At 36.1% G+C, this 13,231-nt stretch overlaps 1 long non-coding RNA gene across 1 annotated transcript in view; it reads left to right on the top strand.

Annotated features, from left to right (window-relative positions):
• Window positions 1-397: 397 nt before the first annotated feature.
• The window catches only part of LOC118767299, a 16,933-nt gene continuing 4,099 nt past the window's right edge, over window positions 398-13,231 (top strand). The window contains exons 1-2 of the long non-coding RNA XR_005003207.1: window positions 398-950; window positions 1,587-1,589. This is a non-coding gene — a long non-coding RNA (uncharacterized LOC118767299). The remainder of the gene's footprint in view (window positions 951-1,586; window positions 1,590-13,231) is intronic.

Here is a 13,231-nt window from a genome sequence, read left to right as displayed (position 1 = left end):
GGTGAGGTTAGGAGGGAGGGGTGATGATGAAGGGGAAAGGAGATGGTGGGTAGGAGTGAAGAGAAGAAGTAGGAGTTAGAGCAAGAGAAGAGAGGAGGATGGGAGGAAGTAGATATGAGGGGGAGAGAGGCAAGGGGAGGAGAGTTGAGCCCATGTGGTGCAAAGGAGGGAAAAAAGAAGATTAATCCCTGTTCACGACACAAATGGAAGTCCAGATGACCCCTGTGCTAGGACAATCCGAACACGGACAGGTGTTGCAAAGAGTGACTGGTAGAGTGGAAATGGTGTGAGACCAGAGTGTCATTGCTGGGTCAGATGTCTTTGAGGTTAGCCAAGTGGCATCCCGTTTGCCCTATGTATAGAGAAAAGTAGAAAGAGCAGCAGATGCAGTAGATGACATTGGTAGAAGTGCAGGTAAAGGAGTTGATGATGTGATAGGGTCGATGATGGGTGCTGGTGAGGAGGGTGGTGTTGGAGAGGTAAGGGCAAGTGTGGCAGTATGGATGGGAGCAAGGGAACAAGCCAGGTTGGGAAGTTGGGTTAGGGAAGAAGCTGTGGACCAAGAGGTCTCATAGGTTGTGGGCTCATTCGAAGGATGGGAGGGGTCAGTTAGGGAAGATGTGCGAAGTGGAGGGGTCAGACTGGAGTTGCCAGAAGGCTTGGAGAATGGTGCATTGGAGAGGTAGGGTGGTGGAGTGGTAGGTGAGGGAAAATGGGAGGCAGGAGATGGCGGGGCAGGTTCAGGGGGAGAGAACAGATGCACAGTCCACGGAACGTGCTCTGGCAAGGGTGGTGTGGATAGTGGTGAGGAGATATCCACATAGGATGAAGTGGCGAGCCATGAGTTGAGACTGAGTCTCAAAGTCATGGTCGTCACTACAGAGTCTGCGTAGATGGAGGAATTCGGAATAGGGGATGGAAAGCTTGGTGTGTTTAGGGTGGGAGGAGGAGTATGGATCTTTGGTCTTGTTCATGAGCCTGTTGAGCATTTTTTTCTTCCTCAATCAGGTTGATTGATTTCAAAAGTTTTCATCAAACCAGTCCTGATTTTTGATCTTAGTGAAGCTGATGACAGTGTTTGGCATTTCTGCAACTTTCCATTCTTCATCAATAGACTAGTCATTGACTAGATTAGAACTTTGATATAGTGGTTGCTATGATATGGTTGGTTTTTTACAAATGGCAATGCTTTTACATATGGTAGCATTAATACCAGCAGTCATCAGCATAAAGGCCCAATTCGGTGACAAGGACATCTCTTTTGTTGTGTTGCTGTATGATGGCACCGTCTATCATTAGATGTGATTTCTGAGCCAGATAATGGTAGTAACTTCCAATGTTTAGACCACCTTTTCTAGGACCTTCTTCAATTGAGGTGGGCAGCAATATTACTAAACAGGCATGCCCAGATACAAATGCAGGACTGGACTCTTAATTGTCACTAGATCTAAATAGGATGACTTCCAATGTACAGGTTTAGGATGAGAATCTTCCAGTTTGACCAAAATCTGCTCTTGTCATCCATTCCCTATCACCATTGGGCTTTTCAAAAGTTGGATGATGATAAAAGAAAATCAGAATAGAAGGAAGTGCTGATGACTTGAATTTGTTTAAGGTGGACCTTAATTTGCCAAGATGTGACCCACACACTTGGTTTCATAACCTTTGTCTGTAACACATATTGAATGAGTCATGCAGGATGCAGTTTTAAAACTGCTGATCTGGTTATAGTTCTGAGTGGTGCCTTCTGTAGCTTACCAGTTATATATAGCCCTCTTCATGTTCTGGTTCAACCACTGAGATCGGTTGCAATCATTATCCATTTGTTCCATGATAGGGGTTCTTCAGGGATTGGTTGCACTTAGTCTAGATCCTTGTCTTTGACCTTGCCACCAAGGGTGGCCTTACAAGTGATTTAAGACTCTCGATAGAAGTGCTTTCAGAACCATTGGTCCATGCAAACCCCTCCATTATGATCAGGAGTGACCGTCAGAAGGGTATATATATATATATAAGGGTTATGACTTTTTGATTATTTTGGAGGTAAACAATTTCCTGGATCAAGTCAAGGAACAATTTCATATAAGTAAGGAAAATAACTTTTATTTTAATTTAAAAAAAAAAAAAGCGTCACCCTCAACTGAAGAAATCTAACACCACTTTTGACCCAAATCATGCAAAATTTTAGGGGGCAGGTGTTTCATAATGCCTACACAAGTTTTTACCAAACTTGGTGCGCTGACTAAATGCAATGCAGAAGCAGTATATCTCAAATTTCAGCTTTCAAGTTTAAGTAATTTAGGAGTTATAGAGTTTTTAATTTGTTATCACTTAGGCCCTACTTTAGGAAATATCCTCTTCCTCACCTTTTTATTTCTGTGACACTAAAAACTCTGACTATATCAAACTGTTTTTCAGAGTAGTAGGCTTATCTAACTAGAGTATCTAAAATAATGTCTCATAAGAGAAGTGTTTGTGTCAATCAAAGGAAAAAAAAAATCTGCATGAAGAATCTCATGCAATTTCAAGACTCACATAGGAAAAGAAGACCTGTTCCTTTAGAAGAGCATTCTTTGGAAAACAACTGCAGGATACCAATGAAACTTCAAATTGTTGGTCACTACCTGTTCCTTGAAGGTACCATCAAAGGAAGGAAAGGAAGAACAAAGGAAATTTCTAAAGAAGTAATTTTTTATGGCAAAAGAAATTAAATTTCCCATATTTATCAATTCAAAATGTACAAGCAAAAGTAGAAAAAGTGCCAAGTACCTACGATAAATGTGTGAAACAAGGAAAATAGAATTCATGGAAAGGAGTTTTTGACATCATAAAGGAAAAGAGTGACTGACTGCAGTGAGGATAGAAGGTTATATTATCTTCAAATTGAAAGCAAAGGACATGTTGGGTATGCAACTGGAAAGGCAGCCAGTTCCAAAACTACCCATCCATCGAAAAGAAGAAAAGTGTCCTTAATGTGAACTTCAACCAGAGCAACTTCAGTGTTATTGTCAACGTCTGAAGCAGAGACTGAAAGTGAATAACAAGAGTCTGCAAAATCAGTTGAAGAAACCACACAAACAAAGAGGAAGTATAACAAAACTGGAACTGCAACCAAGTTAGTAATATCTTCCAAGTTATCAATCCAAAAAGTAGCAACAATTTGTTGACAATTATCTCAAGATGGAGTCAATGTTGAGACTTTTTCCCAATCTGGTATTTACAAATCAACAATCAAAGAAGCTGTTAAACTAAAAGAGAAAATGAAGAAAACACTACATTTAGAAAACTGATCATTGCGTTTTGATGGAAAACGTATTGATAACCAAGAATATCAAGTGCTAGTTTTAAAGAATGAGCAGGGGGAAGTTAAGTTAGAAGCACTCCAATTACCAAGCAGAAAAGCCGATACTGTTGTGAAAGGAATAACAGCTGTTTTAGTTGAGTACAATTTATGGAACTGTGTAAAGATGATTGTTGCTGATACAACAAGTGTGAACACTGGGAAAGGAAATGGCATTATTGCTCAGTTGCAAAGACTGTTTGTTCAAAAGGGTTTGAAAGAATAGCAATTTATTGGTTGTCAGCATCATATCCTTGATAGAACTCTTTGTGTTGTGATGGATAACAAACTTGGAGAAAAAAGTCATCTCCCAATATTGAATATACATTTATCCAAGAGCTTCTAAGTAATTTCAACAGTGGTGAAGAAAAGATTACTGAATCAGCAGGATGGTGAGATGACATGAAATTTCTATTTAATTTGATCAGAGGTTTTTGTTTATTTGAAGAAACTGGAAAATTTCCTACTGTGAAGTTTCAAAAAAATAACCATCTTAAGTCATGTAAGATGGAATTCTCAAACAATAGCAGCTCTTTTGGCATTTATTCTTCTACCAGAGTAAAGACTTTTGCTTCTCAATGTTTGCTGATTCATCTCTTACAGCTGTAAAAAACTCTGTAAAAAACTTTTTAGTCGAGAACCATCAAAACTGGAAATTCCCAGGACAAATCAGAGTGCAGAATGGGCAATCAAATGCCTTCAAGATCTTTATGACATTAATAAAAAGGAGGAGAAACTTCAGCTTTGATTTATTTTATCTAACAAAACATATTAATTCTCTGTTATGTTTAAAAATTTGCTAACATTCAGTACCCGTTTTCTTATACAGTTATTTAAAATTGGAATTAAACTATGAAGTTAAAAATATGTATTGCTTTTAATTTTGTATATTATTTGAATACTTGAGTGACCTCTGTCTTAAAATAACCTAGTTTTGAACCTTTGCAGAGAGCAATTTCAATTCAGTAATCTCAAAAATGTATAAATGCACTTTTATTTCACAGCTCTGTTGTGTTTACAAGGATTTAGGCAATGAAAATACTGAAGTGTGAATCTAGTGCCACTTAGTGATTATAGTTTTAAAAGTCCATAACTCCGAAACTACTTCAACTAGAAAGCTGAAATTTCAGATATACTATTTCTGCATTGCACTGAGTCAGCACACCAAGTTTGGTAAAAAGTTGAACAAGCGTTATGAACCCCACTAGAATTTTACATGATTTGGGTCAAAAGTGATGATCAATTTCTTACGTTGGGGGTGACATTTTTTCAAATAAAGCAAAATATATGTTAGTTTCCCGATTTTTATGAAATTATTCATCGAATTACCGTATAGGGTTACTAGGTAATGAAAAAGTCATACCCCTAATACACACACACACACACACACACACACACACACACACACACACACACACACACATGCACATACACATTCATACACGTATATATACACATATATGCATATATATATGTAAATTTGTGTGTGTATATGTGTTATATATACATGTATATACATATATTAAAGGAAGAGTGAAACAAAACCAAGGCAGGACAAGCTTAGATCATTTTAAAATATTTTAATTGATGTAAAGGTTAATTAAAAGTCAGGAAAAGTATATGTATATATATATATATATGTGTGTGTGTCTACACACACACACACACACATTATACTTCACTCATGACATCCAAAAATTGTAAAACAAATGTTGCTTTTACAAGTTGACTTTTAAAGACAACACCCACTCCTAATTTTGTTTTTATTTTCAAAACTATTGGATTAATTGATACTACTGGAGTTACCTCCCTTGACTGTTACTTTAAAATTTTAATTGCAATGATAATTTAATCAGTTATCTTTTATCTTTTACTACTTTTAGTCGGTAGACTGTGGCCATACACCACCTAGAGGAATTTTTAGTTGAATGTATCGACCCAAGTACTAATTTTATTTCAAAGTATTGGTTCTTATTCTATTGATCTCTTTTGCTGAGTCACTATCTTACAGAGACATAAACACACCAACACTGGATGATAATGGTTGTCAAGTTGTGGTGGGGTGGCGAAAAACACATACACACAAAGAGACACACACATATGTATATATATACATATATACAATGGGCTTCTTTCAGTTTCCATGTACTAAATCCACTCACAAAACTTTGGTATGCCTGAAGCTATAGTAGAAGACATCTGCCCAATGTACCGTGTAGTGGGACTGAACTTGGAACCATGTGGTTGGGAAGTAAGATTCTTACTGCACAGCCACACCTGCGCATATGTTAATTGAAGTTTTTCAACTCACTATATATATGTGTGTGTTTGTGTGTGTGTGTGTGTGTGTTTGTGTGTGTGTGTATGTGTTAGCATGTGGGTATACACATACATATATACATATGCACATGCAAACACACACACACACACACAAACACACACACACACAAACACACACACACATGAATAAATTAACAAGAGACAGAAAAGTATGTATGTATATTTTCATGTTTATATATGTGCATATGTAAGTGTATATATACACATATGTGTATGTGTGTGTGTATCTTTCTCCCTCTCTCTTTCTCTCTCACTCTCTCTCTCTCTTTCTCTCTCACTCTTTCTCTTTCTCTCTCACTCTCTCTCTTTCTCTCTCACTCTCTCTCTAAATATATATATATTTATATATATATATATATACATACACACACACACACATACATATATACACATATATACATATATGTATATGTATACATATGCATAAACACATACATATACGCATATGCATACATAGACACACACATATAAACATGCAAATATATATATATATCCACACACACACACACACAGCACACACAGAGAAATATATGAAGGTAGATAGATGGATAAATAGATACATCTAAATAGATATACATATATATCTGTGTGTGTGTTTGTGTGTGTGATTGTGTGTGTGTGTGTGCATGTGTGTGTGCATTTGTGTGTGTATTTATACATACACACATGCACACAACAAAGACATCCACATGCAGTATGCAGCAGAGCATCACATATGTCTGCTGTGTGTGTATGTGTGTGTGTGTGTGTGTGAAAGAGAGGGAGAGAGAGAAAGAGAGAATCTGTTTGTATTTCTATCACTCTCTCTCTCTCTCTTTCTCTCTCCCTCTCTCATTGCATGTGTTGTCCTATGACTGTGTCAGTTGTACGAACAGAAGGGAAGACTTAAATGCTGTAGAGAAAATTAGATTAAGACATGCATGATACAAGTATTATAAAAAAACATCAATTGACAATATGTAATGAAAAGGTGCCTGATAAATAATTTGGAAGGGCAATTTGAAGGATAAAAGAGTTTTTAAAATTTTGTTAAAAAAAAAAACATTTTATAATTTTGTTTTACATTTACATTTTATAACTTTTTTGTCGTTTGTGTGTGAAAACTTAACCTACATATTTCAGATGAAGGTCAGGTCTTGTGAATAAATTTTTGTAGGAAAAACAAAATGTCCATATTACAGCAAGTTGAGTTGTAGCAGCAATGGAGGCAATACTTTGTGTGTCTCCCTGATTTTGGGAATTGATACACTGTATCTCAGCAAGTTGTATTGTAACGGGTGACAAAAAAAGGGTCGGCAACAAGCAGAGGCATCAGAAAGGACCACCAACTCATACCAGCATGGAAAAGTGTTTTTGAAATGAAACACTGATGATGATGATGATGATGATGATGATGATGATGATGATGATGATGATGTCGATGACGACGACGACGATGATGACGGTGGCGGTGGCGGTGGTGGTGATGATGATGATGATAGTAATGATGATGATGACAACAAGGAAGCGGAGGCTAGTGGTAGTGGTGTTGATGGTGGTGGTGGTGGTGGTGTTAACGATGGCAGCAATAACAGTGGTGATGATGAAAATAATTATCACGAGCATGATGATGGTGATGATAATGATGATGATGACAATGATGATGGCAAACAGTGAGAACAGTTATGATGACAATAATACAGTAAGGTGATGATGATGATTATTTCCAGAGACAAGTAAAGAAAAAACAAACAATGCATCTAATACTTAATCTTCTTCAATATGAAAGAATATGTATGTATGTATGTATGTATGTATGTATGTATCTATCTATCTATATATAAATCTCTCTCTCCTCTCTCTCTCTATATATATATATATATATATATATGTATATGTATACATACATGTATATATGTATATACATATGTAAATATATATATATGTATATATGCACATATATATATATATATATATATATTATATATATATAGATATATATATTTATATATATATATTCTTTTATCCATTTTTTTGTTTCAGTCATTTGACTGTGGCCATGCTGAAGGCACTGCCTTTAGTTGAACAACTCGATCTCAGGACTTATTCTTTGTTAGCCTAGTACTTATTCTATTTTTCACTTTTGCTGAACCGCTAAGTTATGGGATGTAAACAACACAACATCAGTTGTCAAGCGATATATATATATATATATATATATATATATATATATATATATATATATAACATAATATACAACTTCCCTTTCATTCAGGTCTAACCTAGTACCAGAATGCATCATACTTTCACTAATTGCTTTCAGTGCTTATGTACATATGAGCAAACACATATAACCCTTCTCAGTCACCACTCCCCACACCACCACCACTACCACTGCTCTTTGATCCAGCAGAACATCCAGGATTTGACTTGTGAATAAAAGGAGAGTGAGAAGGAGGGTAGCAACAGTAGTGAACTGGTACTATTATTATTCATTGAAAGGCAAGATGAAAAGTAAAATTGGTGCTGGTGATTTGAACCCAGAGCACACAGAACTGGAGCAAACATCACAATGCATCCTATCGAATGCTATACAAATTCTGTTGAAGTGCATTGGAACTAACATGTCTGAAATGTTGGCTGCTTTGCTTGTCATGCAGAATCAGCTTTCCCTCTAACCCTCCCCCCTACCACCACCTTCTTTTCCTCCTCCTCCTCCTCCTCCTCCTGTAATTTTATGCCCTTATTCATAGGAAAGAGCTTTTCTCATATGTCTGTTTCACTAAATACATGATTATATTCAAAGTTTTATCTCTTTTATTTTAGATTTTTCAAAGATTCTTTATTAGCTTTCTACAATTGGATTGTAACACAATAGACTTCCTAAATCCATATCTGAGATTTCTAGACTTTGACAGTCTCATTTTCAAAAATGCGTTGAATACATTTGGCATCTCTGTTGTTTCTTATATACTGAACAAATTCATGTAAACTTTTTCACCAAACGTTTCTTTGAAACTGTTAACATTATGCACCAATCGTCACTTTTTGATTTGTTTGTTATAGTCAATACATACATAAATGATTGCATGCATCAATCTATCCATACATACATACATACATACATACATACATACATACATACATACATACATACATACATACATGCATGCATTCATGCATGCATGCATGCATACATACATACATACATACATACATACATGCATTCATGCATGCATGCATGCATACATACATACATACATACCTACATACATACATACATACATACATGCATGCATGCATGCCTGCATACATACATACATGCATGCATGCATACATACATACATACATACATATCTACATACATACATACATACATACATGCATGCATGCCTGCATACATACATACATACATACCTACATACATACATACATACATGCATGCATGCCTGCATACATACATACATACATACATGCATGCATACCTACATACATACCTACATACATACATACATACATACATACATACATACATACATGCATGCATGCCTGCATACATACATACATACATACATACATACATACATGCATGCATGCCTGCATACATACATACATACGTACATACGTTCATACATACATACAGACATACATATGCAATACAAACACAAACACACACATATACATACATACATACATACATACATACATACATACATATAAATGGAACAGACAAGAGAAGAGAGGTGAAAGAATAGATGTTTATTCCATTTCTTTACAGCTGTTTCATAATCTTGTTATATAATAAATATTACACTGACGTTTGCACATATAAGTGTACTGAGAAGTAAACAGATTAGCATTGTGAATGATACATTGAATGTCTATTATTACTATGTATGTATGTATGTATGTATGTATGTATGTATGTATGTATGTGTGTGTTTGTGTTTGTATTGCATATGTATGTTTGTATGTATGCTCATTTGTATGTATAGATCAATACAAGCATTTATGTATATATGTGTATACATATGTAGGTATGTATGTAAGAGAGAGAGATAGTGATAGAGATAGCTGGAGAAAAAGAGAGAGAGAGAAAGGAAGAAAGAAAGTGGTAGAAAGGGAAGTGAGAGAGAGAGAGAGAGAGAGAGAGAGAGAGAAAGAAAGAGAGACTATAACAGTATTATCAATTACCACAAAGCTCATCGAATGTGAAAATTTGTTTTCATTGATATGTGTATTAGATAACTCACTGCTTCATAACATGCACACACACATGCATGCACACACACACACACGCACACACACATAACACAACTATATTTACAATTTATAACATGGAATTGTGTATGCTATAATTTCATATACTTGTCTATAAATAATGGTAGGCCTGGGTGATAAATAGTAAGATTGATATCTTCCCAAATGGACACTATCTACCTATATTAGAGATGTCAGCCATTCCCAGACACCCTGTTTGACCTTTCTAGCTTATGAGTGATTCCATTGTTGGCATCCATATGAAAGACCAGAACAGATGTGTGCATGTGCATGTTGTATGCATGTTTGTATGTCCGGAATGGGTGTGTGTTTGAGTGTGTAGTGTATGCTTGAGGGAAATTCCTCTCTCTCTGTTATATATACATAAATACAGATGTAGTGGATAACAGCTAGCCTTCGGCTGCCCTTTTGGACCCTGTTGTGTCCACTACACTGATTGGTTGGTATTGGTGCAACTTGTCTCTTGCTCTATTGCATGCCAATATGCAACCCAACCAATCACAGCCTTCTGATAAGGTCACATGAGACAGTCTCTGCTAAACCTCCAGTGAGCTGACTGCTCTCTATAAAATTCTAACCTCACATTCAGTTCCAGGCCTTTTAAGGTCTAGCCACTGACCACACAGGATACAGCCAGTTCCAGCAACAACACAACAGCAGCCATGTGGAAAGTCACCAACTTTGTTGAACAGCATTCGGCAACCTCCATCTCCATCGCCACCATTTGTCTCAACATCAACATCTCTCTCCGTACTCACACTGGTTATAACACTGCAATTTTCATGAATTATTTCACCATGGATCAACAGCGAATATACAACCTGTGAGAACTCCTGTACCAAGTAACCCAGGCAGCAGCTTTACAGCCACAACTTTGTACAACACATACCGCGCCAGCTCTGCACCATTGCCGCAACTTCTTGATACAGCATTTCAACTATCATGTACCTTGACTACAAACTGGTATTTATCATCCTTGTGTCTGAACATTCTTCTAACATTATATTATAGACTCTTTCAATGCTTTGTACTTATTGCTCACGCATACATCCATGTTTGTACACACACACTTTGTGTTTCTCTTTTCTTTCTGGCACATATATGCATTTATCCTTTTCGTATTTATTGTAATTGACTGTGTGATGTGCAAAGGAGCCATTCTTGTCACCTCACTTCGCACGGTCGCTTATAAGTGTGTCTAGAACAGATGTGTACTTCTATGTGTCTAGAACTAGTGTATGATTGTATGTGTCTAAAACAGGTGTGTTTGTATGTATTAAAAAACAGGTCTGCATTTGTATGTGTCTACAACAGCTGTTTGTGTATCTCTAGAACTGGTGTGAATATGTATGTCTAGAACAGATGTGTGCAGCATGTGTCTAGAACAAATGTGTGTTTGTATGTATCTAGAACAGGTGTGTGCTTGTATGTGTCTAGAACAGATGTCTGTTTGTTTGTGTCTATAACAGGTGTGTGCTTGTATGTGTCTAGAACAGGTGTGTACTTGTATTTTTCTGGAACAGATGTGTGTTTGTGTATCTCTAGAACAAGTGTGTTTCTGTGTGTCTAGAACAGATATGTGTCTGTATGTGTCGAGAATGAGTATGTGCTTGTATGTGTCTAAAACAGGTGTGAAAATATATGTAAGTATGTATGAATGTATGTATGTCTGCATGTATGTATTGCATATGTATGTGTGTATGCATGCTCATTTGTATGTATACATCAATACAAGCATTTATGTATATATGTGCATACATATGTAGGTATGTATGTGAAAGAGATAGTGATAGAGATAGCTGGAGAGAGAGAGAGAGAGGAAGAGAGAGAGCGAAAGGAAGAAAGAGAAGTGAGTGAGAGAGTGTTAGTATCTTTTATATTTCGCTTGTTTTGGTCATTAGACTGCGTCCATGCTGGAGCAACATCCTAAAGGGTCCTAGGACTTATTTTAAGCATAAGTACTAGGGTTAAATCTATCAGTTTATTTTTGCAGAACCCACTAGGTTATGGGGACATAAACACACCAACACCGGTTGTCAAGCTGTGTCGAGGTACAAACACAGACATGAAGACAAACGCACAGATACACAGACACACTTACAGACACACACACACATACACATGCACAGACACATGCACAGACACACACATACATATATATATGAGGGCTTTCAGTATCTATCAAATCCACTCACAAGGCTTTGGTTGGCCTGAGGCTGTAGTAAGACACTTGTTCAAGGTGCCACACAGTGTGACTAAACCCCGGAACCATCTTTTCCAAAGATTATCCAAAAGTAACAAAAAGCATGAGAAATATCAGGGATGGTTCTTCTTGAATCCAATATAAAACAAAAATCAAAAAAAAAAAAAATCTAAGTATTGAAAGCACGAACAAAATAAAACTAAATAAATAAATGAAAATGACAATAAATCAATCAATCTTCCACCCACCAATGGTCCCACCACCCTCAACTCTTCCAACAGAGCTGGTGTATGACCTGGAACCCATTAGAACAGAGAGAAATACAGAGATAACATTAATATGACATGGCAAAGTAAACAATAGTATCGGTGAAAGATCAAAATAAATGAAACACACACACACACACACACAAACACATGCATGCACAAATGTACATATATATGTGTATATTTACATATATCTAGCCATACAAACACACACATACATTGTGAGATATATATATATATATATTACAAAATAAGAAAATGGAGGAATAAATTTCTTTCAATCATCAACTACCAGATAATACCAATTCATATAATTTACTAACTAATTATTTAGATTAAATAGGAACATCCAAATCCAACAGAATAAAACAATATACATCAATAAGTAAGATAATACCATAAGAATAATACATATAAAATAGCTCTTACAGCTGTTTCAGCCTGTAGATAAGAGTATCTCATTATGCCCATATTAGTCAGATGTATTGAGGTAATATGCAGTTAAAAATGAGTTACTTATATATATATATCTCAAGGCCTCGTCAGAGATTATAAATTACAATTATAAAGATATAAAATGAAGATATAAAAGGCAAATATGAATATTAAAGAAGGTACACATATACAAGAATATGCATATATACATATATACATATACATATAAGTGTATATACACCTACATATTAGCCTTTCTGGGTACTTTACTGGCAGTATATTGGATAAATGATATCCCATAGTGGGTTACACTCATAACCCCTATCTCACTTTGTACTTTTATGTTTCACCCCTGAGGCTGTGGCCATGCTGGGGCACTGCCAGTGT

This window comes from Octopus sinensis, linkage group LG20 (assembly GCF_006345805.1).
Source record: "Octopus sinensis linkage group LG20, ASM634580v1, whole genome shotgun sequence".
Taxonomy (NCBI): domain Eukaryota; kingdom Metazoa; phylum Mollusca; class Cephalopoda; order Octopoda; family Octopodidae; genus Octopus; species Octopus sinensis.
The sequence above is the reverse complement of the archived record's forward strand: the minus strand, read 5'-3'. Positions and strand labels throughout refer to the sequence as shown.